Source organism: Hoplias malabaricus, chromosome 3 (genome assembly GCF_029633855.1).
Source record: "Hoplias malabaricus isolate fHopMal1 chromosome 3, fHopMal1.hap1, whole genome shotgun sequence".
NCBI lineage: Eukaryota > Metazoa > Chordata > Actinopteri > Characiformes > Erythrinidae > Hoplias > Hoplias malabaricus.
The window spans coordinates 56,538,644-56,561,778 of record NC_089802.1 but is presented as its reverse complement, the minus strand read 5'-3'; the positions used below and the strand labels follow the sequence as shown (position 1 = coordinate 56,561,778).

The 23,135-nt window shown below is 39.9% G+C and overlaps 12 non-coding genes across 12 annotated transcripts; all 12 read right to left on the bottom strand.

Annotated features, from left to right (window-relative positions):
• Positions 1–1,209: 1,209 nt before the first annotated feature.
• Positions 1,210–1,328, bottom strand: LOC136693011 (5S ribosomal RNA). The gene has a single exon (XR_010802043.1). It is a non-coding gene; the product is annotated as a 5S ribosomal RNA (ribosomal RNA).
• Positions 1,329–3,005: 1,677 nt separating this feature from the next.
• On the bottom strand, positions 3,006–3,124 carry LOC136693010 (5S ribosomal RNA). The gene has a single exon (XR_010802042.1). It is a non-coding gene; the product is annotated as a 5S ribosomal RNA (ribosomal RNA).
• A 1,674-nt stretch (positions 3,125–4,798) lies between these two features.
• On the bottom strand, positions 4,799–4,917 carry LOC136692976 (5S ribosomal RNA). Its single transcript, XR_010802015.1, has one exon. It is a non-coding gene; the product is annotated as a 5S ribosomal RNA (ribosomal RNA).
• Positions 4,918–6,591: 1,674 nt separating this feature from the next.
• LOC136693008 (5S ribosomal RNA) lies at positions 6,592–6,710 on the bottom strand. The gene has a single exon (XR_010802041.1). It is a non-coding gene; the product is annotated as a 5S ribosomal RNA (ribosomal RNA).
• Positions 6,711–8,385: 1,675 nt separating this feature from the next.
• LOC136693007 (5S ribosomal RNA) lies at positions 8,386–8,504 on the bottom strand. Its single transcript, XR_010802040.1, has one exon. It is a non-coding gene; the product is annotated as a 5S ribosomal RNA (ribosomal RNA).
• A 1,674-nt stretch (positions 8,505–10,178) lies between these two features.
• Positions 10,179–10,297, bottom strand: LOC136692986 (5S ribosomal RNA). The gene has a single exon (XR_010802024.1). It is a non-coding gene; the product is annotated as a 5S ribosomal RNA (ribosomal RNA).
• Positions 10,298–11,969: 1,672 nt separating this feature from the next.
• Positions 11,970–12,088, bottom strand: LOC136692985 (5S ribosomal RNA). Its single transcript, XR_010802023.1, has one exon. It is a non-coding gene; the product is annotated as a 5S ribosomal RNA (ribosomal RNA).
• Positions 12,089–13,761: 1,673 nt separating this feature from the next.
• Positions 13,762–13,880, bottom strand: LOC136692984 (5S ribosomal RNA). The gene has a single exon (XR_010802022.1). It is a non-coding gene; the product is annotated as a 5S ribosomal RNA (ribosomal RNA).
• A 1,675-nt stretch (positions 13,881–15,555) lies between these two features.
• Positions 15,556–15,674, bottom strand: LOC136692982 (5S ribosomal RNA). The gene has a single exon (XR_010802021.1). It is a non-coding gene; the product is annotated as a 5S ribosomal RNA (ribosomal RNA).
• Positions 15,675–17,348: 1,674 nt separating this feature from the next.
• LOC136692981 (5S ribosomal RNA) lies at positions 17,349–17,467 on the bottom strand. Its single transcript, XR_010802020.1, has one exon. It is a non-coding gene; the product is annotated as a 5S ribosomal RNA (ribosomal RNA).
• Positions 17,468–19,150: 1,683 nt separating this feature from the next.
• Positions 19,151–19,269, bottom strand: LOC136692980 (5S ribosomal RNA). Its single transcript, XR_010802019.1, has one exon. It is a non-coding gene; the product is annotated as a 5S ribosomal RNA (ribosomal RNA).
• A 3,128-nt stretch (positions 19,270–22,397) lies between these two features.
• LOC136692979 (5S ribosomal RNA) lies at positions 22,398–22,516 on the bottom strand. Its single transcript, XR_010802018.1, has one exon. It is a non-coding gene; the product is annotated as a 5S ribosomal RNA (ribosomal RNA).
• Positions 22,517–23,135: the final 619 nt, after the last annotated feature.

Below are 23,135 nucleotides of genomic sequence, written 5' to 3'. Positions count from 1 at the left end.
AAACATGTCAAATTGGAATTTGATGCTTGCAACACAGTCAAGTTGGGAGAGGGCAAAACCAACGTAAAGGATTCATATGATATTCAACAGAGTTTTGATAGGCTCTACTATAAGCGGGTGAATGTATATGGTTCGGAGGGAGAGCAAACTTAAACTGACTACACCCAATGTAAGTCTTTCCCCCATCTACTGTGCATGATGCTGGCAAAAAGATTAAGGAAATCCCGAGTAATCTCAGTGTGTATGGGGCAATATAAGGCCTGTGATCTGACACTGCATGAAAACCTGTCCTGCTACTACCATAAATTGTCTTGAGAGACAACTTGAAAAAGAAAAAAATATAGAAAATTGCCATCCAACACTTTTATGCACTGCATTAAGAAATTTAACCTGACGCGCTAAAATAAAAAGAGAAAGTCATACATTTGTTCCGTTTAGAAACACTGCAGAGTTTTCAATTATATTATTAAAAAAAAAAAAAAACAAGTCACTTACTCGCTCAGCGGCCCTTGCTGTTATTTTGTAAGTGGAGCAAAATTACTTTAATTCGAGTGTCATTTAAGCGTGAGAAATACAGAGACAGAGAATTATTATCATGTGCTTGATTATGTGTTTTAGATTCAGGTTCTCAAAGGTTCTGCCGGAGAGACATGTTTTCATTATTAATGAATATAGTTTTTTAGGCTGATGACCAGCAGAGGGCAGCCTTATAGTGGATAAGGTGGAATAACGTGGACCTGGACTGAGGGATATTTTAAAACTCAAACTTAAAAAGTTTTTTTTTTTTTTTTCTAGTTTTACATATTCCGGGGGATGTTTTGGTAAATGTGTGCGAGTGCGCAAAGTTGTCCTTCGAATATGCCACTGCAGGTGACAATACGGAACTGTCAACAGTGCATTTTGATTGGTGACAGTTTTGATATGAATTAAAAACAAGAGCCACTATAAGAATGTTTCAGGGGTTTATGAAAAGATTGAATTGAAAGAAAAAGAAGACTTTGATTGCAGTGAATTTAAAAGAGCTGAAGAGCGTGAGTGGCAGTCGTCGTGAATAGAAGCAAAGAGTGAATATAAAGTAAGGGCAATGAAAGTTGTGTGAAGTGAACAATGTGTGTAAAAGAGATGGGAGTGTAAATGTGTGAGTAGGCAGTGAAAAAGAATAAGAAAGAGGAAGGAAGGCAAGAAGTGCACCCTGGGCCAGGTTGGAAAAGCTTACAGCACCTGGTATTCCCAGGCGGTCTCCCATCCAAGTACTAACCAGGCCCGACCCTGCTTAGCTTCCGAGATCAGACGAGATCGGGCGTTCTCAGGGTGGTATGGCCGTAAGCGAAAGTCACTGCCTGAACTACTCCTTTTAAAGTGCGCGGACCGAGGGCCGTTGTTGATTTGGAGCTTTTGTAACGTTTCAAGAGTTCTGCAGTTCCCCCACTAAGAACACATATCATTGGACACGCGTCTTGCCACAATAAGAGCCCTGAAAGAAGAGGCTTCAGAACAACACAGCAGCAAAGTTGAAGGATTTACATTAGTTAAGGGCCACAAAAAAAGAAAAAGGGAAAAAATAGAAAAATAAAAAAAGAGAGAGCGAGAGAGAACAACTCGATTTGCAAACTACATCATGACATTTTCTTTTTATGATAAAGATATGGTGTCCCGTTATGCTCGACCCCGTTTGGTAGAGCAGATGGACTTTAAACACTGCAGTATGAACACAAATATTCATTTGCTTTGCCTGACTGATAAAAGGAGAAAAGAGGGATTTTCGAAATGTAGGCCCACCAACTATATAGTATTTTCTGAAAACATGTCAAATTGGAATTTGATGCTTGCAACACAGTCAAGTTGGGAGAGGGCAAAACCAACGTAAAGGATTCATATGATATTCAACAGAGTTTTGATAGGCTCTACTATAAGCGGGTGAATGTATATGGTTCGGAGGGAGAGCAAACTTAAACTGACTACACCCAATGTAAGTCTTTCCCCCATCTACTGTGCATGATGCTGGCAAAAAGATTCAGGAAATCCCGAGTAATCTCAGTGTGTATGGGGCAATATAAGGCCTGTGATCTGACACTGCATGAAAACCTGTCCTGCTACTACCATAAATTGTCTTGAGAGACAACTTGAAAAAGAAAAAAATATAGAAAATTGCCATCCAACACTTTTATGCACTGCATTAAGAAATTTAACCTGACGCGCTAAAATAAAAAGAGAAAGTCATACATTTGTTCCGTTTAGAAACACTGCTGAGTTTTCAATTATATTATTAAAAAAAAAAAAACAAGTCACTTACTCGCTCAGCGGCCCTTGCTGTTATTTTGTAAGTGGAGCAAAATTACTTTAATTCGAGTGTCATTTAAGCGTGAGAAATACAGAGACAGAGAATTATTATCATGTGCTTGATTATGTGTTTTAGATTCAGGTTCTCAAAGGTTCTGCCGGAGAGACATGTTTTCATTATTAATGAATATAGTTTTTTAGGCTGATGACCAGCAGAGGGCAGCCTTATAGTGGATAAGGTGGAATAACGTGGACCTGGACTGAGGGATATTTTAAAACTCAAACTTAAAAGTTTTTGTTTTTTTTTCTAGTTTTACATATTCCGGGGGATGTTTTGGTAAATGTGTGCGAGTGCGCAAAGTTGTCCTTCGAATATGCCACTGCAGGTGACAATACGGAACTGTCAACAGTGCATTTTGATTGGTGACAGTTTTGATATGAATTAAAAACAAGAGCCACTATAAGAATGTTTCAGGGGTTTATGAAAAGATTGAATTGAAAGAAAAAGAAGACTTTGATTGCAGTGAATTTAAAAGAGCTGAAGAGCGTGAGTGGCAGTCGTCGTGAATAGAAGCAAAGAGTGAATATAAAGTAAGGGCAATGAAAGTTGTGTGAAGTGAACAATGTGTGTAAAAGAGATGGGAGTGTAAATGTGTGAGTAGGCAGTGAAAAAGAATAAGAAAGAGGAAGGAAGGCAAGAAGTGCACCCTGGGCCAGGTTGGAAAAGCTTACAGCACCTGGTATTCCCAGGCGGTCTCCCATCCAAGTACTAACCAGGCCCGACCCTGCTTAGCTTCCGAGATCAGACGAGATCGGGCGTTCTCAGGGTGGTATGGCCGTAAGCGAAAGTCACTGCCTGAACTACTCCTTTTAAAGTGCGCGGACCGAGGGCCGTTGTTGATTTGGAGCTTTTGTAACGTTTCAAGAGTTCTGCAGTTCCCCCACTAAGAACACATATCATTGGACACGCGTCTTGCCACAATAAGAGCCCTGAAAGTAGAGGCTTCAGAACAACACAGCAGCAAAGTTGAAGGATTTACATTAGTTAAGGGCCACAAAAAAAGAAAAAGGGAAAAAATAGAAAAATAAAAAAAGAGAGAGCGAGAGAGAACAACTCGATTTGCAAACTACATCATGACATTTTCTTTTTATGATAAAGATATGGTGTCCCGTTATGCTCGACCCCGTTTGGTAGAGCAGATGGACTTTAAACACTGCAGTATGAACACAAATATTCATTTGCTTTGCCTGACTGATAAAAGGAGAAAAGAGGGATTTTCGAAATGTAGGCCCACCAACTATATAGTATTTTCTGAAAACATGTCAAATTGGAATTTGATGCTTGCAACACAGTCAAGTTGGGAGAGGGCAAAACCAACGTAAAGGATTCATATGATATTCAACAGAGTTTTGATAGGCTCTACTATAAGCGGGTGAATGTATATGGTTCGGAGGGAGAGCAAACTTAAACTGACTACACCCAATGTAAGTCTTTCCCCCATCTACTGTGCATGATGCTGGCAAAAAGATTCAGGAAATCCCGAGTAATCTCAGTGTGTATGGGGCAATATAAGGCCTGTGATCTGACACTGCATGAAAACCTGTCCTGCTACTACCATAAATTGTCTTGAGAGACAACTTGAAAAAGAAAAAAATATAGAAAATTGCCATCCAACACTTTTATGCACTGCATTAAGAAATTTAACCTGACGCGCTAAAATAAAAAGAGAAAGTCATACATTTGTTCCGTTTAGAAACACTGCAGAGTTTTCAATTATATTATTAAAAAAAAAAAAAAACAAGTCACTTACTCGCTCAGCGGCCCTTGCTGTTATTTTGTAAGTGGAGCAAAATTACTTTAATTCGAGTGTCATTTAAGCGTGAGAAATACAGAGACAGAGAATTATTATCATGTGCTTGATTATGTGTTTTAGATTCAGGTTCTCAAAGGTTCTGCCGGAGAGACATGTTTTCATTATTAATGAATATAGTTTTTTAGGCTGATGACCAGCAGAGGGCAGCCTTATAGTGGATAAGGTGGAATAACGTGGACCTGGACTGAGGGATATTTTAAAACTCAAACTTAAAAAGTTTTTTTTTTTTTTTTCTAGTTTTACATATTCCGGGGGATGTTTTGGTAAATGTGTGCGAGTGCGCAAAGTTGTCCTTCGAATATGCCACTGCAGGTGACAATACGGAACTGTCAACAGTGCATTTTGATTGGTTTTGATATGAATTAAAAACAAGAGCCACTATAAGAATGTTTCAGGGGTTTATGAAAAGATTGAATTGAAAGAAAAAGAAGACTTTGATTGCAGTGAATTTGAAAGAGCTGAAGAGCGTGAGTGGCAGTCGTCGTGAATAGAAGCAAAGAGTGAATATAAAGTAAGGGCAATGAAAGTTGTGTGAAGTGAACAATGTGTGTAAAAAGATGGGAGTGTAAATGTGTGAGTAGGCAGTGAAAAAGAATAAGAAAGAGGAAGGAAGGCAAGAAGTGCACCCTGGGCCAGGTTGGAAAAGATAACAGCACCTGGTATTCCCAGGCGGTCTCCCATCCAAGTACTAACCAGGCCCGACCCTGCTTAGCTTCCGAGATCAGACGAGATCGGGCGTTCTCAGGGTGGTATGGCCGTAAGCGAAAGTCACTGCCTGAACTACTCCTTTTAAAGTGCGCGGACCGAGGGCCGTTGTTGATTTGGAGCTTTTGTAACGTTTCAAGAGTTCTGCAGTTCCCCCACTAAGAACACATATCATTGGACACGCGTCTTGCCACAATAAGAGCCCTGAAAGAAGAGGCTTCAGAACAACACAGCAGCAAAGTTGAAGGATTTACATTAGTTAAGGGCCACAAAAAAAGAAAAAGGGAAAAAATAGAAAAATAAAAAAAGAGAGAGCGAGAGAGAACAACTCGATTTGCAAACTACATCATGACATTTTCTTTTTATGATAAAGATATGGTGTCCCGTTATGCTCGACCCCGTTTGGTAGAGCAGATGGACTTTAAACACTGCAGTATGAACACAAATATTCATTTGCTTTGCCTGACTGATAAAAGGAGAAAAGAGGGATTTTCGAAATGTAGGCCCACCAACTATATAGTATTTTCTGAAAACATGTCAAATTGGAATTTGATGCTTGCAACACAGTCAAGTTGGGAGAGGGCAAAACCAACGTAAAGGATTCATATGATATTCAACAGAGTTTTGATAGGCTCTACTATAAGCGGGTGAATGTATATGGTTCGGAGGGAGAGCAAACTTAAACTGACTACACCCAATGTAAGTCTTTCCCCCATCTACTGTGCATGATGCTGGCAAAAAGATTCAGGAAATCCCGAGTAATCTCAGTGTGTATGGGGCAATATAAGGCCTGTGATCTGACACTGCATGAAAACCTGTCCTGCTACTACCATAAATTGTCTTGAGAGACAACTTGAAAAAGAAAAAAATATAGAAAATTGCCATCCAACACTTTTATGCACTGCATTAAGAAATTTAACCTGACGCGCTAAAATAAAAAGAGAAAGTCATACATTTGTTCCGTTTAGAAACACTGCTGAGTTTTCAATTATATTATTAAAAAAAAAAAAAACAAGTCACTTACTCGCTCAGCGGCCCTTGCTGTTATTTTGTAAGTGGAGCAAAATTACTTTAATTCGAGTGTCATTTAAGCGTGAGAAATACAGAGACAGAGAATTATTATCATGTGCTTGATTATGTGTTTTAGATTCAGGTTCTCAAAGGTTCTGCCGGAGAGACATGTTTTCATTATTAATGAATATAGTTTTTTAGGCTGATGACCAGCAGAGGGCAGCCTTATAGTGGATAAGGTGGAATAACGTGGACCTGGACTGAGGGATATTTTAAAACTCAAACTTAAAAAGTTTTTTTTTTTTTTTTCTAGTTTTACATATTCCGGGGGATGTTTTGGTAAATGTGTGCGAGTGCGCAAAGTTGTCCTTCGAATATGCCACTGCAGGTGACAATACGGAACTGTCAACAGTGCATTTTGATTGGTTTTGATATGAATTAAAAACAAGAGCCACTATAAGAATGTTTCAGGGGTTTATGAAAAGATTGAATTGAAAGAAAAAGAAGACTTTGATTGCAGTGAATTTGAAAGAGCTGAAGAGCGTGAGTGGCAGTCGTCGTGAATAGAAGCAAAGAGTGAATATAAAGTAAGGGCAATGAAAGTTGTGTGAAGTGAACAATGTGTGTAAAAGAGATGGGAGTGTAAATGTGTGAGTAGGCAGTGAAAAAGAATAAGAAAGAGGAAGGAAGGCAAGAAGTGCACCCTGGGCCAGGTTGGAAAAGCTTACAGCACCTGGTATTCCCAGGCGGTCTCCCATCCAAGTACTAACCAGGCCCGACCCTGCTTAGCTTCCGAGATCAGACGAGATCGGGCGTTCTCAGGGTGGTATGGCCGTAAGCGAAAGTCACTGCCTGAACTACTCCTTTTAAAGTGCGCGGACCGAGGGCCGTTGTTGATTTGGAGCTTTTGTAACGTTTCAAGAGTTCTGCAGTTCCCCCACTAAGAACACATATCATTGGACACGCGTCTTGCCACAATAAGAGCCCTGAAAGTAGAGGCTTCAGAACAACACAGCAGCAAAGTTGAAGGATTTACATTAGTTAAGGGCCACAAAAAAAGAAAAAGGGAAAAAATAGAAAAATAAAAAAAGAGAGAGCGAGAGAGAACAACTCGATTTGCAAACTACATCATGACATTTTCTTTTTATGATAAAGATATGGTGTCCCGTTATGCTCGACCCCGTTTGGTAGAGCAGATGGACTTTAAACACTGCAGTATGAACACAAATATTCATTTGCTTTGCCTGACTGATAAAAGCAGAAAAGAGGGATTTTCGAAATGTAGGCCCACCAACTATATAGTATTTTCTGAAAACATGTCAAATTGGAATTTGATGCTTGCAACACAGTCAAGTTGGGAGAGGGCAAAACCAACGTAAAGGATTCATTTGATATTCAACAGAGTTTTGATAGGCTCTACTATAAGCGGGTGAATGTATATGGTTCGGAGGGAGAGCAAACTTAAACTGACTACACCCAATGTAAGTCTTTCCCCCATCTACTGTGCATGATGCTGGCAAAAAGATTAAGGAAATCCCGAGTAATCTCAGTGTGTATGGGGCAATATAAGGCCTGTGATCTGACACTGCATGAAAACCTGTCCTGCTACTACCATAAATTGTCTTGAGAGACAACTTGAAAAAGAAAAAAATATAGAAAATTGCCATCCAACACTTTTATGCACTGCATTAAGAAATTTAACCTGACGCGCTAAAATAAAAAGAGAAAGTCATACATTTGTTCCGTTTAGAAACACTGCAGAGTTTTCAATTATATTATTAAAAAAAAAAAAAAACAAGTCACTTACTCGCTCAGCGGCCCTTGCTGTTATTTTGTAAGTGGAGCAAAATTACTTTAATTCGAGTGTCATTTAAGCGTGAGAAATACAGAGACAGAGAATTATTATCATGTGCTTGATTATGTGTTTTAGATTCAGGTTCTCAAAGGTTCTGCCGGAGAGACATGTTTTCATTATTAATGAATATAGTTTTTTAGGCTGATGACCAGCAGAGGGCAGCCTTATAGTGGATAAGGTGGAATAACGTGGACCTGGACTGAGGGATATTTTAAAACTCAAACTTAAAAAGTTTTTTTTTTTTTTTTCTAGTTTTACATATTCCGGGGGATGTTTTGGTAAATGTGTGCGAGTGCGCAAAGTTGTCCTTCGAATATGCCACTGCAGGTGACAATACGGAACTGTCAACAGTGCATTTTGATTGGTTTTGATATGAATTAAAAACAAGAGCCACTATAAGAATGTTTCAGGGGTTTATGAAAAGATTGAATTGAAAGAAAAAGAAGACTTTGATTGCAGTGAATTTAAAAGAGCTGAAGAGCGTGAGTGGCAGTCGTCGTGAATAGAAGCAAAGAGTGAATATAAAGTAAGGGCAATGAAAGTTGTGTGAAGTGAACAATGTGTGTAAAAGAGATGGGAGTGTAAATGTGTGAGTAGGCAGTGAAAAAGAATAAGAAAGAGGAAGGAAGGCAAGAAGTGCACCCTGGGCCAGGTTGGAAAAGCTTACAGCACCTGGTATTCCCAGGCGGTCTCCCATCCAAGTACTAACCAGGCCCGACCCTGCTTAGCTTCCGAGATCAGACGAGATCGGGCGTTCTCAGGGTGGTATGGCCGTAAGCGAAAGTCACTGCCTGAACTACTCCTTTTAAAGTGCGCGGACCGAGGGCCGTTGTTGATTTGGAGCTTTTGTAACGTTTCAAGAGTTCTGCAGTTCCCCCACTAAGAACACATATCATTGGACACGCGTCTTGCCACAATAAGAGCCCTGAAAGTAGAGGCTTCAGAACAACACAGCAGCAAAGTTGAAGGATTTACATTAGTTAAGGGCCACAAAAAAAGAAAAAGGGAAAAAATAGAAAAATAAAAAAAGAGAGAGCGAGAGAGAACAACTCGATTTGCAAACTACATCATGACATTTTCTTTTTATGATAAAGATATGGTGTCCCGTTATGCTCGACCCCGTTTGGTAGAGCAGATGGACTTTAAACACTGCAGTATGAACACAAATATTCATTTGCTTTGCCTGACTGATAAAAGCAGAAAAGAGGGATTTTCGAAATGTAGGCCCACCAACTATATAGTATTTTCTGAAAACATGTCAAATTGGAATTTGATGCTTGCAACACAGTCAAGTTGGGAGAGGGCAAAACCAACGTAAAGGATTCATTTGATATTCAACAGAGTTTTGATAGGCTCTACTATAAGCGGGTGAATGTATATGGTTCGGAGGGAGAGCAAACTTAAACTGACTACACCCAATGTAAGTCTTTCCCCCATCTACTGTGCATGATGCTGGCAAAAAGATTCAGGAAATCCCGAGTAATCTCAGTGTGTATGGGGCAATATAAGGCCTGTGATCTGACACTGCATGAAAACCTGTCCTGCTACTACCATAAATTGTCTTGAGAGACAACTTGAAAAAGAAAAAAATATAGAAAATTGCCATCCAACACTTTTATGCACTGCATTAAGAAATTTAACCTGACGCGCTAAAATAAAAAGAGAAAGTCATACATTTGTTCCGTTTAGAAACACTGCAGAGTTTTCAATTATATTATTAAAAAAAAAAAAAAACAAGTCACTTACTCGCTCAGCGGCCCTTGCTGTTATTTTGTAAGTGGAGCAAAATTACTTTAATTCGAGTGTCATTTAAGCGTGAGAAATACAGAGACAGAGAATTATTATCATGTGCTTGATTATGTGTTTTAGATTCAGGTTCTCAAAGGTTCTGCCGGAGAGACATGTTTTCATTATTAATGAATATAGTTTTTTAGGCTGATGACCAGCAGAGGGCAGCCTTATAGTGGATAAGGTGGAATAACGTGGACCTGGACTGAGGGATATTTTAAAACTCAAACTTAAAAAGTTTTTTTTTTTTTTTTCTAGTTTTACATATTCCGGGGGATGTTTTGGTAAATGTGTGCGAGTGCGCAAAGTTGTCCTTCGAATATGCCACTGCAGGTGACAATACGGAACTGTCAACAGTGCATTTTGATTGGTTTTGATATGAATTAAAAACAAGAGCCACTATAAGAATGTTTCAGGGGTTTATGAAAAGATTGAATTGAAAGAAAAAGAAGACTTTGATTGCAGTGAATTTGAAAGAGCTGAAGAGCGTGAGTGGCAGTCGTCGTGAATAGAAGCAAAGAGTGAATATAAAGTAAGGGCAATGAAAGTTGTGTGAAGTGAACAATGTGTGTAAAAAGATGGGAGTGTAAATGTGTGAGTAGGCAGTGAAAAAGAATAAGAAAGAGGAAGGAAGGCAAGAAGTGCACCCTGGGCCAGGTTGGAAAAGCTTACAGCACCTGGTATTCCCAGGCGGTCTCCCATCCAAGTACTAACCAGGCCCGACCCTGCTTAGCTTCCGAGATCAGACGAGATCGGGCGTTCTCAGGGTGGTATGGCCGTAAGCGAAAGTCACTGCCTGAACTACTCCTTTTAAAGTGCGCGGACCGAGGGCCGTTGTTGATTTGGAGCTTTTGTAACGTTTCAAGAGTTCTGCAGTTCCCCCACTAAGAACACATATCATTGGACATGCGTCTTGCCACAATAAGAGCCCTGAAAGAAGAGGCTTCAGAACAACACAGCAGCAAAGTTGAAGGATTTACATTAGTTAAGGGCCACAAAAAAAGAAAAAGGGAAAAAATAGAAAAATAAAAAAAGAGAGAGCGAGAGAGAACAACTCGATTTGCAAACTACATCATGACATTTTCTTTTTATGATAAAGATATGGTGTCCCGTTATGCTCGACCCCGTTTGGTAGAGCAGATGGACTTTAAACACTGCAGTATGAACACAAATATTCATTTGCTTTGCCTGACTGATAAAAGGAGAAAAGAGGGATTTTCGAAATGTAGGCCCACCAACTATATAGTATTTTCTGAAAACATGTCAAATTGGAATTTGATGCTTGCAACACAGTCAAGTTGGGAGAGGGCAAAACCAACGTAAAGGATTCATATGATATTCAACAGAGTTTTGATAGGCTCTACTATAAGCGGGTGAATGTATATGGTTCGGAGGGAGAGCAAACTTAAACTGACTACACCCAATGTAAGTCTTTCCCCCATCTACTGTGCATGATGCTGGCAAAAAGATTCAGGAAATCCCGAGTAATCTCAGTGTGTATGGGGCAATATAAGGCCTGTGATCTGACACTGCATGAAAACCTGTCCTGCTACTACCATAAATTGTCTTGAGAGACAACTTGAAAAAGAAAAAAATATAGAAAATTGCCATCCAACACTTTTATGCACTGCATTAAGAAATTTAACCTGACGCGCTAAAATAAAAAGAGAAAGTCATACATTTGTTCCGTTTAGAAACACTGCAGAGTTTTCAATTATATTATTAAAAAAAAAAAAACAAGTCACTTACTCGCTCAGCGGCCCTTGCTGTTATTTTGTAAGTGGAGCAAAATTACTTTAATTCGAGTGTCATTTAAGCGTGAGAAATACAGAGACAGAGAATTATTATCATGTGCTTGATTATGTGTTTTAGATTCAGGTTCTCAAAGGTTCTGCCGGAGAGACATGTTTTCATTATTAATGAATATAGTTTTTTAGGCTGATGACCAGCAGAGGGCAGCCTTATAGTGGATAAGGTGGAATAACGTGGACCTGGACTGAGGGATATTTTAAAATTCAAACTTAATTTTTTTTTTTTTTTTTTCTCTAGTTTTGCATATTCCGGGGGATGTTTTGGTAAATGTGTGCGAGTGCGCAAAGTTGTCCTTCGAATATGCCACTGCAGGTGACAATACGGAACTGTCAACAGTGCATTTTGATTGGTTTTGATATGAATTAAAAACAAGAGCCACTATAAGAATGTTTCAGGGGTTTATGAAAAGATTGAATTGAAAGAAAAAGAAGACTTTGATTGCAGTGAATTTGAAAGAGCTGAAGAGCGTGAGTGGCAGTCGTCGTGAATAGAAGCAAAGAGTGAATATAAAGTAAGGGCAATGAAAGTTGTGTGAAGTGAACAATGTGTGTAAAAAGATGGGAGTGTAAATGTGTGAGTAGGCAGTGAAAAAGAATAAGAAAGAGGAAGGAAGGCAAGAAGTGCACCCTGGGCCAGGTTGGAAAAGCTTACAGCACCTGGTATTCCCAGGCGGTCTCCCATCCAAGTACTAACCAGGCCCGACCCTGCTTAGCTTCCGAGATCAGACGAGATCGGGCGTTCTCAGGGTGGTATGGCCGTAAGCGAAAGTCACTGCCTGAACTACTCCTTTTAAAGTGCGCGGACCGAGGGCCGTTGTTGATTTGGAGCTTTTGTAACGTTTCAAGAGTTCTGCAGTTCCCCCACTAAGAACACATATCATTGGACATGCGTCTTGCCACAATAAGAGCCCTGAAAGAAGAGGCTTCAGAACAACACAGCAGCAAAGTTGAAGGATTTACATTAGTTAAGGGCCACAAAAAAAGAAAAAGGGAAAAAATAGAAAAATAAAAAAAGAGAGAGCGAGAGAGAACAACTCGATTTGCAAACTACATCATGACATTTTCTTTTTATGATAAAGATATGGTGTCCCGTTATGCTCGACCCCGTTTGGTAGAGCAGATGGACTTTAAACACTGCAGTATGAACACAAATATTCATTTGCTTTGCCTGACTGATAAAAGGAGAAAAGAGGGATTTTCGAAATGTAGGCCCACCAACTATATAGTATTTTCTGAAAACATGTCAAATTGGAATTTGATGCTTGCAACACAGTCAAGTTGGGAGAGGGCAAAACCAACGTAAAGGATTCATATGATATTCAACAGAGTTTTGATAGGCTCTACTATAAGCGGGTGAATGTATATGGTTCGGAGGGAGAGCAAACTTAAACTGACTACACCCAATGTAAGTCTTTCCCCCATCTACTGTGCATGATGCTGGCAAAAAGATTCAGGAAATCCCGAGTAATCTCAGTGTGTATGGGGCAATATAAGGCCTGTGATCTGACACTGCATGAAAACCTGTCCTGCTACTACCATAAATTGTCTTGAGAGACAACTTGAAAAAGAAAAAAATATAGAAAATTGCCATCCAACACTTTTATGCACTGCATTAAGAAATTTAACCTGACGCGCTAAAATAAAAAGAGAAAGTCATACATTTGTTCCGTTTAGAAACACTGCAGAGTTTTCAATTATATTATTAAAAAAAAAAAAACAAGTCACTTACTCGCTCAGCGGCCCTTGCTGTTATTTTGTAAGTGGAGCAAAATTACTTTAATTCGAGTGTCATTTAAGCGTGAGAAATACAGAGACAGAGAATTATTATCATGTGCTTGATTATGTGTTTTAGATTCAGGTTCTCAAAGGTTCTGCCGGAGAGACATGTTTTCATTATTAATGAATATAGTTTTTTAGGCTGATGACCAGCAGAGGGCAGCCTTATAGTGGATAAGGTGGAATAACGTGGACCTGGACTGAGGGATATTTTAAAATTCAAACTTAATTTTTTTTTTTTTTTTTTCTCTAGTTTTGCATATTCCGGGGGATGTTTTGGTAAATGTGTGCGAGTGCGCAAAGTTGTCCTTCGAATATGCCACTGCAGGTGACAATACGGAACTGTCAACAGTGCATTTTGATTGGTTTTGATATGAATTAAAAACAAGAGCCACTATAAGAATGTTTCAGGGGTTTATGAAAAGATTGAATTGAAAGAAAAAGAAGACTTTGATTGCAGTGAATTTAAAAGAGCTGAAGAGCGTGAGTGGCAGTCGTCGTGAATAGAAGCAAAGAGTGAATATAAAGTAAGGGCAATGAAAGTTGTGTGAAGTGAACAATGTGTGTAAAAGAGATGGGAGTGTAAATGTGTGAGTAGGCAGTGAAAAAGAATAAGAAAGAGGAAGGAAGGCAAGAAGTGCACCCTGGGCCAGGTTGGAAAAGCTTACAGCACCTGGTATTCCCAGGCGGTCTCCCATCCAAGTACTAACCAGGCCCGACCCTGCTTAGCTTCCGAGATCAGACGAGATCGGGCGTTCTCAGGGTGGTATGGCCGTAAGCGAAAGTCACTGCCTGAACTACTCCTTTTAAAGTGCGCGGACCGAGGGCCGTTGTTGATTTGGAGCTTTTGTAACGTTTCAAGAGTTCTGCAGTTCCCCCACTAAGAACACATATCATTGGACACGCGTCTTGCCACAATAAGAGCCCTGAAAGTAGAGGCTTCAGAACAACACAGCAGCAAAGTTGAAGGATTTACATTAGTTAAGGGCCACAAAAAAAGAAAAAGGGAAAAAATAGAAAAATAAAAAAAGAGAGAGCGAGAGAGAACAACTCGATTTGCAAACTACATCATGACATTTTCTTTTTATGATAAAGATATGGTGTCCCGTTATGCTCGACCCCGTTTGGTAGAGCAGATGGACTTTAAACACTGCAGTATGAACACAAATATTCATTTGCTTTGCCTGACTGATAAAAGCAGAAAAGAGGGATTTTCGAAATGTAGGCCCACCAACTATATAGTATTTTCTGAAAACATGTCAAATTGGAATTTGATGCTTGCAACACAGTCAAGTTGGGAGAGGGCAAAACCAACGTAAAGGATTCATTTGATATTCAACAGAGTTTTGATAGGCTCTACTATAAGCGGGTGAATGTATATGGTTCGGAGGGAGAGCAAACTTAAACTGACTACACCCAATGTAAGTCTTTCCCCCATCTACTGTGCATGATGCTGGCAAAAAGATTAAGGAAATCCCGAGTAATCTCAGTGTGTATGGGGCAATATAAGGCCTGTGATCTGACACTGCATGAAAACCTGTCCTGCTACTACCATAAATTGTCTTGAGAGACAACTTGAAAAAGAAAAAAATATAGAAAATTGCCATCCAACACTTTTATGCACTGCATTAAGAAATTTAACCTGACGCGCTAAAATAAAAAGAGAAAGTCATACATTTGTTCCGTTTAGAAACACTGCAGAGTTTTCAATTATATTATTAAAAAAAAAAAAAAACAAGTCACTTACTCGCTCAGCGGCCCTTGCTGTTATTTTGTAAGTGGAGCAAAATTACTTTAATTCGAGTGTCATTTAAGCGTGAGAAATACAGAGACAGAGAATTATTATCATGTGCTTGATTATGTGTTTTAGATTCAGGTTCTCAAAGGTTCTGCCGGAGAGACATGTTTTCATTATTAATGAATATAGTTTTTTAGGCTGATGACCAGCAGAGGGCAGCCTTATAGTGGATAAGGTGGAATAACGTGGACCTGGACTGAGGGATATTTTAAAACTCAAACTTAAAAAGTTTTTTTTTTTTTTTTCTAGTTTTACATATTCCGGGGGATGTTTTGGTAAATGTGTGCGAGTGCGCAAAGTTGTCCTTCGAATATGCCACTGCAGGTGACAATACGGAACTGTCAACAGTGCATTTTGATTGGTTTTGATATGAATTAAAAACAAGAGCCACTATAAGAATGTTTCAGGGGTTTATGAAAAGATTGAATTGAAAGAAAAAGAAGACTTTGATTGCAGTGAATTTGAAAGAGCTGAAGAGCGTGAGTGGCAGTCGTCGTGAATAGAAGCAAAGAGTGAATATAAAGTAAGGGCAATGAAAGTTGTGTGAAGTGAACAATGTGTGTAAAAGAGATGGGAGTGTAAATGTGTGAGTAGGCAGTGAAAAAGAATAAGAAAGAGGAAGGAAGGCAAGAAGTGCACCCTGGGCCAGGTTGGAAAAGCTTACAGCACCTGGTATTCCCAGGCGGTCTCCCATCCAAGTACTAACCAGGCCCGACCCTGCTTAGCTTCCGAGATCAGACGAGATCGGGCGTTCTCAGGGTGGTATGGCCGTAAGCGAAAGTCACTGCCTGAACTACTCCTTTTAAAGTGCGCGGACCGAGGGCCGTTGTTGATTTGGAGCTTTTGTAACGTTTCAAGAGTTCTGCAGTTCCCCCACTAAGAACACATATCATTGGACATGCGTCTTGCCACAATAAGAGCCCTGAAAGAAGAGGCTTCAGAACAACACAGCAGCAAAGTTGAAGGATTTACATTAGTTAAGGGCCACAAAAAAAGAAAAAGGGAAAAAATAGAAAAATAAAAAAAGAGAGAGCGAGAGAGAACAACTCGATTTGCAAACTACATCATGACATTTTCTTTTTATGATAAAGATATGGTGTCCCGTTATGCTCGACCCCGTTTGGTAGAGCAGATGGACTTTAAACACTGCAGTATGAACACAAATATTCATTTGCTTTGCCTGACTGATAAAAGGAGAAAAGAGGGATTTTCGAAATGTAGGCCCACCAACTATATAGTATTTTCTGAAAACATGTCAAATTGGAATTTGATGCTTGCAACACAGTCAAGTTGGGAGAGGGCAAAACCAACGTAAAGGATTCATATGATATTCAACAGAGTTTTGATAGGCTCTACTATAAGCGGGTGAATGTATATGGTTCGGAGGGAGAGCAAACTTAAACTGACTACACCCAATGTAAGTCTTTCCCCCATCTACTGTGCATGATGCTGGCAAAAAGATTCAGGAAATCCCGAGTAATCTCAGTGTGTATGGGGCAATATAAGGCCTGTGATCTGACACTGCATGAAAACCTGTCCTGCTACTACCATAAATTGTCTTGAGAGACAACTTGAAAAAGAAAAAAATATAGAAAATTGCCATCCAACACTTTTATGCACTGCATTAAGAAATTTAACCTGACGCGCTAAAATAAAAAGAGAAAGTCATACATTTGTTCCGTTTAGAAACACTGCAGAGTTTTCAATTATATTATTAAAAAAAAAAAAAACAAGTCACTTACTCGCTCAGCGGCCCTTGCTGTTATTTTGTAAGTGGAGCAAAATTACTTTAATTCGAGTGTCATTTAAGCGTGAGAAATACAGAGACAGAGAATTATTATCATGTGCTTGATTATGTGTTTTAGATTCAGGTTCTCAAAGGTTCTGCCGGAGAGACATGTTTTCATTATTAATGAATATAGTTTTTTAGGCTGATGACCAGCAGAGGGCAGCCTTATAGTGGATAAGGTGGAATAACGTGGACCTGGACTGAGGGATATTTTAAAACTCAAACTTAAAAAGTTTTTTTTTTTTTTTTCTAGTTTTACATATTCCGGGGGATGTTTTGGTAAATGTGTGCGAGTGCGCAAAGTTGTCCTTCGAATATGCCACTGCAGGTGACAATACGGAACTGTCAACAGTGCATTTTGATTGGTTTTGATATGAATTAAAAACAAGAGCCACTATAAGAATGTTTCAGGGGTTTATGAAAAGATTGAATTGAAAGAAAAAGAAGACTTTGATTGCAGTGAATTTAAAAGAGCTGAAGAGCGTGAGTGGCAGTCGTCGTGAATAGAAGCAAAGAGTGAATATAAAGTAAGGGCAATGAAAGTTGTGTGAAGTGAACAATGTGTGTAAAAGAGATGGGAGTGTAAATGTGTGAGTAGGCAGTGAAAAAGAATAAGAAAGAGGAAGGAAGGCAAGAAGTGCACCCTGGGCCAGGTTGGAAAAGCTTACAGCACCTGGTATTCCCAGGCGGTCTCCCATCCAAGTACTAACCAGGCCCGACCCTGCTTAGCTTCCGAGATCAGACGAGATCGGGCGTTCTCAGGGTGGTATGGCCGTAAGCGAAAGTCACTGCCTGAACTACTCCTTTTAAAGTGCGCGGACCGAGGGCCGTTGTTGATTTGGAGCTTTTGTAACGTTTCAAGAGTTCTGCAGTTCCCCCACTAAGAACACATATCATTGGACACGCGTCTTGCCACAATAAGAGCCCTGAAAGTAGAGGCTTCAGAACAACACAGCAGCAAAGTTGAAGGATTTACATTAGTTAAGGGCCACAAAAAAAGAAAAAGGGAAAAAATAGAAAAATAAAAAAAGAGAGAGCGAGAGAGAACAACTCGATTTGCAAACTACATCATGACATTTTCTTTTTATGATAAAGATATGGTGTCCCGTTATGCTCGACCCCGTTTGGTAGAGCAGATGGACTTTAAACACTGCAGTATGAACACAAATATTCATTTGCTTTGCCTGACTGATAAAAGGAGAAAAGAGGGATTTTCGAAATGTAGGCCCACCAACTATATAGTATTTTCTGAAAACATGTCAAATTGGAATTTGATGCTTGCAACACAGTCAAGTTGGGAGAGGGCAAAACCAACGTAAAGGATTCATATGATATTCAACAGAGTTTTGATAGGCTCTACTATAAGCGGGTGAATGTATATGGTTCGGAGGGAGAGCAAACTTAAACTGACTACACCCAATGTAAGTCTTTCCCCCATCTACTGTGCATGATGCTGGCAAAAAGATTCAGGAAATCCCGAGTAATCTCAGTGTGTATGGGGCAATATAAGGCCTGTGATCTGACACTGCATGAAAACCTGTCCTGCTACTACCATAAATTGTCTTGAGAGACAACTTGAAAAAGAAAAAAATATAGAAAATTGCCATCCAACACTTTTATGCACTGCATTAAGAAATTTAACCTGACGCGCTAAAATAAAAAGAGAAAGTCATACATTTGTTCCGTTTAGAAACACTGCAGAGTTTTCAACTATATTATTAAAAAAAAAAAAAAACAAGTCACTTACTCGCTCAGCGGCCCTTGCTGTTATTTTGTAAGTGGAGCAAAATTACTTTAATTCGAGTGTCATTTAAGCGTGAGAAATACAGAGACAGAGAATTATTATCATGTGCTTGATTATGTGTTTTAGATTCAGGTTCTCAAAGGTTCTGCCGGAGAGACATGTTTTCATTATTAATGAATATAGTTTTTTAGGCTGATGACCAGCAGAGGGCAGCCTTATAGTGGATAAGGTGGAATAACGTGGACCTGGACTGAGGGATATTTTAAAACTCAAACTTAAAAGTTTTTTTTTTTTTTTTTTTTTTTTTCTAGTTTTACATATTCCGGGGGATGTTTTGGTAAATGTGTGCGAGTGCGCAAAGTTGTCCTTCGAATATGCCACTGCAGGTGACAATACGGAACTGTCAACAGTGCATTTTGATTGGTTTTGATATGAATTAAAAACAAGAGCCACTATAAGAATGTTTCAGGGGTTTATGAAAAGATTGAATTGAAAGAAAAAGAAGACTTTGATTGCAGTGAATTTAAAAGAGCTGAAGAGCGTGAGTGGCAGTCGTCGTGAATAGAAGCAAAGAGTGAATATAAAGTAAGGGCAATGAAAGTTGTGTGAAGTGAACAATGTGTGTAAAAGAGATGGGAGTGTAAATGTGTGAGTAGGCAGTGAAAAAGAATAAGAAAGAGGAAGGAAGGCAAGAAGTGCACCCTGGGCCAGGTTGGAAAAGCTTACAGCACCTGGTATTCCCAGGCGGTCTCCCATCCAAGTACTAACCAGGCCCGACCCTGCTTAGCTTCCGAGATCAGACGAGATCGGGCGTTCTCAGGGTGGTATGGCCGTAAGCGAAAGTCACTGCCTGAACTACTCCTTTTAAAGTGCGCGGACCGAGGGCCGTTGTTGATTTGGAGCTTTTGTAACGTTTCAAGAGTTCTGCAGTTCCCCCACTAAGAACACATATCATTGGACACGCGTCTTGCCACAATAAGAGCCCTGAAAGAAGAGGCTTCAGAACAACACAGCAGCAAAGTTGAAGGATTTACATTAGTTAAGGGCCACAAAAAAAGAAAAAGGGAAAAAATAGAAAAATAAAAAAAGAGAGAGCGAGAGAGAACAACTCGATTTGCAAACTACATCATGACATTTTCTTTTTATGATAAAGATATGGTGTCCCGTTATGCTCGACCCCGTTTGGTAGAGCAGATGGACTTTAAACACTGCAGTATGAACACAAATATTCATTTGCTTTGCCTGACTGATAAAAGGAGAAAAGAGGGATTTTCGAAATGTAGGCCCACCAACTATATAGTATTTTCTGAAAACATGTCAAATTGGAATTTGATGCTTGCAACACAGTCAAGTTGGGAGAGGGCAAAACCAACGTAGTTCAAGTTCAAGTTCAAGTTCAAGAAGTTTATTGTCATTTCAGCAGTATACAGTGTTTACAGTACACAGTGAAACGAAATAGCGTTCCTCCAGGACCAAGGTGCTACATAAGACAATACACAACATTAAAGTGCGACTAGTGTAAAGCTAGTGCAACATGAAACAGTGCACACGCATTAAAGTGCAAAGGACATAGAACACAAAACAATACACAACATTAAAGTGCAACTAGTACAATCTAGTGCAACATAAACCAGTGCATACACATTAAAGTGCAGAAGATATGGCTAAGAAAAATACAAAACAATGTCCCTACAGTACAATACAATACAATGTAATACAAGACAAGGCAAAAACCATAAGTACGGAGGGGATGAGGGAGAGAGACACTGCAATTTAAAGTGTATTTGTGCTGTAAACGGTAACTGGATGTAAACATGATGTAAACCGGATATGTGAAAACATTTACAGTCCAACAGACCAGTGTTTGTGTGAAGTGTGTGTGTGTGTGTGTGTGTGCTTCTTTCAGTCCAGTCTTAGTCTCTAGGTGTTCAGGAGTCTGATAGCATGTGGGAAGAAGCTGTTACGGAGTCTGGATGTGAGGGCTCGAATGCTTCGATACCTTTTTCCAGACGGCAGTAGGTTGAAGAGTGTGTGTGAAGGGTGTGTGTGATCTCCCACAATGCTGAGTGCTTTGCGAGTGCAGCGAGTGGTGTAGATGTCTGTAATGGAGGGAAGAGACACACCGATAATCTTCTCAGCTGTCCTCACGATCCGCTGGAGGGACTTGCGATCTGCCACAGTGCAGTTCCCAAACCAGACAGAGATGCAGCTGGTCATGATGCTCTCGATGACTCCTCTGTAGAAAGTGGTGAGAATTGGAGGGGGGAGATGAACCTTCTTCAGCCTTCGCAGGAAGTAGAGGCGTTGCTGGGCTTTCTTTTTGATGTTACTGGTGTTAGTGGACCAAGTGAGATCATCCGCTAGGTGAACACCAAGGAATTTGGTATTCCTGACAATCTCCACAGCAGAGTTGTCGATGTTCAGCGGCGAGTGCTCACCCCTTGTTTTTCTGAAGTCTACAACCATCTCTTTGGTTTTGTCCACGTTCAGAGACAGGTTGTTCACTTCACACCAGTCAGTTAGCCGCTGCACCTCCTCTCTGTATGCTGACTCGTCGTTCTTACTGATGAGACCCACCACAGTCGTGTCATCAGCGAACTTGATGATATGATTTGAGCTGTGCATCGCTGCACAGTCATGGGTCAGCAATGTGAACAGCAGTGGACTGAGCACGCAGCCCTGGGGGGCTCCAGTGTTCAGTGTGATGGTGCTGGAGGTGTTCCTACCGATCCGGACTGACTGAGGTCTCCCAGTCAGGAAGTCCAGGATCCAGTTGCAGAGAGAAGTGTTGAGGCCCAGTATATTCAGCTTCCCGATCAGATGCTGAGGAAGGATTCATATGATATTCAACAGAGTTTTGATAGGCTCTACTATAAGCGGGTGAATGTATATGGTTCGGAGGGAGAGCAAACTTAAACTGACTACACCCAATGTAAGTCTTTCCCCCATCTACTGTGCATGATGCTGGCAAAAAGATTCAGGAAATCCCGAGTAATCTCAGTGTGTATGGGGCAATATAAGGCCTGTGATCTGACACTGCATGAAAACCTGTCCTGCTACTACCATAAATTGTCTTGAGAGACAACTTGAAAAAGAAAAAAATATAGAAAATTGCCATCCAACACTTTTATGCACTGCATTAAGAAATTTAACCTGACGCGCTAAAATAAAAAGAGAAAGTCATACATTTGTTCCGTTTAGAAACACTGCAGAGTTTTCAATTATATTATTAAAAAAAAAAAAAAACAAGTCACTTACTCGCTCAGCGGCCCTTGCTGTTATTTTGTAAGTGGAGCAAAATTACTTTAATTCGAGTGTCATTTAAGCGTGAGAAATACAGAGACAGAGAATTATTATCATGTGCTTGATTATGTGTTTTAGATTCAGGTTCTCAAAGGTTCTGCCGGAGAGACATGTTTTCATTATTAATGAATATAGTTTTTTAGGCTGATGACCAGCAGAGGGCAGCCTTATAGTGGATAAGGTGGAATAACGTGGACCTGGACTGAGGGATATTTTAAAATTCAAACTTAATTTTTTTTTTTTTTTTTTCTCTAGTTTTGCATATTCCGGGGGATGTTTTGGTAAATGTGTGCGAGTGCGCAAAGTTGTCCTTCGAATATGCAACTGCAGGTGACAATACGGAACTGTCAACAGTGCATTTTGATTGGTTTTGATATGAATTAAAAACAAGAGCCACTATAAGAATGTTTCAGGGGTTTATGAAAAGATTGAATTGAAAGAAAAAGAAGACTTTGATTGCAGTGAATTTAAAAGAGCTGAAGAGCGTGAGTGGCAGTCGTCGTGAATAGAAGCAAAGAGTGAATATAAAGTAAGGGCAATGAAAGTTGTGTGAAGTGAACAATGTGTGTAAAAGAGATGGGAGTGTAAATGTGTGAGTAGGCAGTGAAAAAGAATAAGAAAGAGGAAGGAAGGCAAGAAGTGCACCCTGGGCCAGGTTGGAAAAGCTTACAGCACCTGGTATTCCCAGGCGGTCTCCCATCCAAGTACTAACCAGGCCCGACCCTGCTTAGCTTCCGAGATCAGACGAGATCGGGCGTTCTCAGGGTGGTATGGCCGTAAGCGAAAGTCACTGCCTGAACTACTCCTTTTAAAGTGCGCGGACCGAGGGCCGTTGTTGATTTGGAGCTTTTGTAACGTTTCAAGAGTTCTGCAGTTCCCCCACTAAGAACACATATCATTGGACACGCGTCTTGCCACAATAAGAGCCCTGAAAGTAGAGGCTTCAGAACAACACAGCAGCAAAGTTGAAGGATTTACATTAGTTAAGGGCCACAAAAAAAGAAAAAGGGAAAAAATAGAAAAATAAAAAAAGAGAGAGCGAGAGAGAACAACTCGATTTGCAAACTACATCATGACATTTTCTTTTTATGATAAAGATATGGTGTCCCGTTATGCTCGACCCCGTTTGGTAGAGCAGATGGACTTTAAACACTGCAGTATGAACACAAATATTCATTTGCTTTGCCTGACTGATAAAAGGAGAAAAGAGGGATTTTCGAAATGTAGGCCCACCAACTATATAGTATTTTCTGAAAACATGTCAAATTGGAATTTGATGCTTGCAACACAGTCAAGTTGGGAGAGGGCAAAACCAACGTAAAGGATTCATATGATATTCAACAGAGTTTTGATAGGCTCTACTATAAGCGGGTGAATGTATATGGTTCGGAGGGAGAGCAA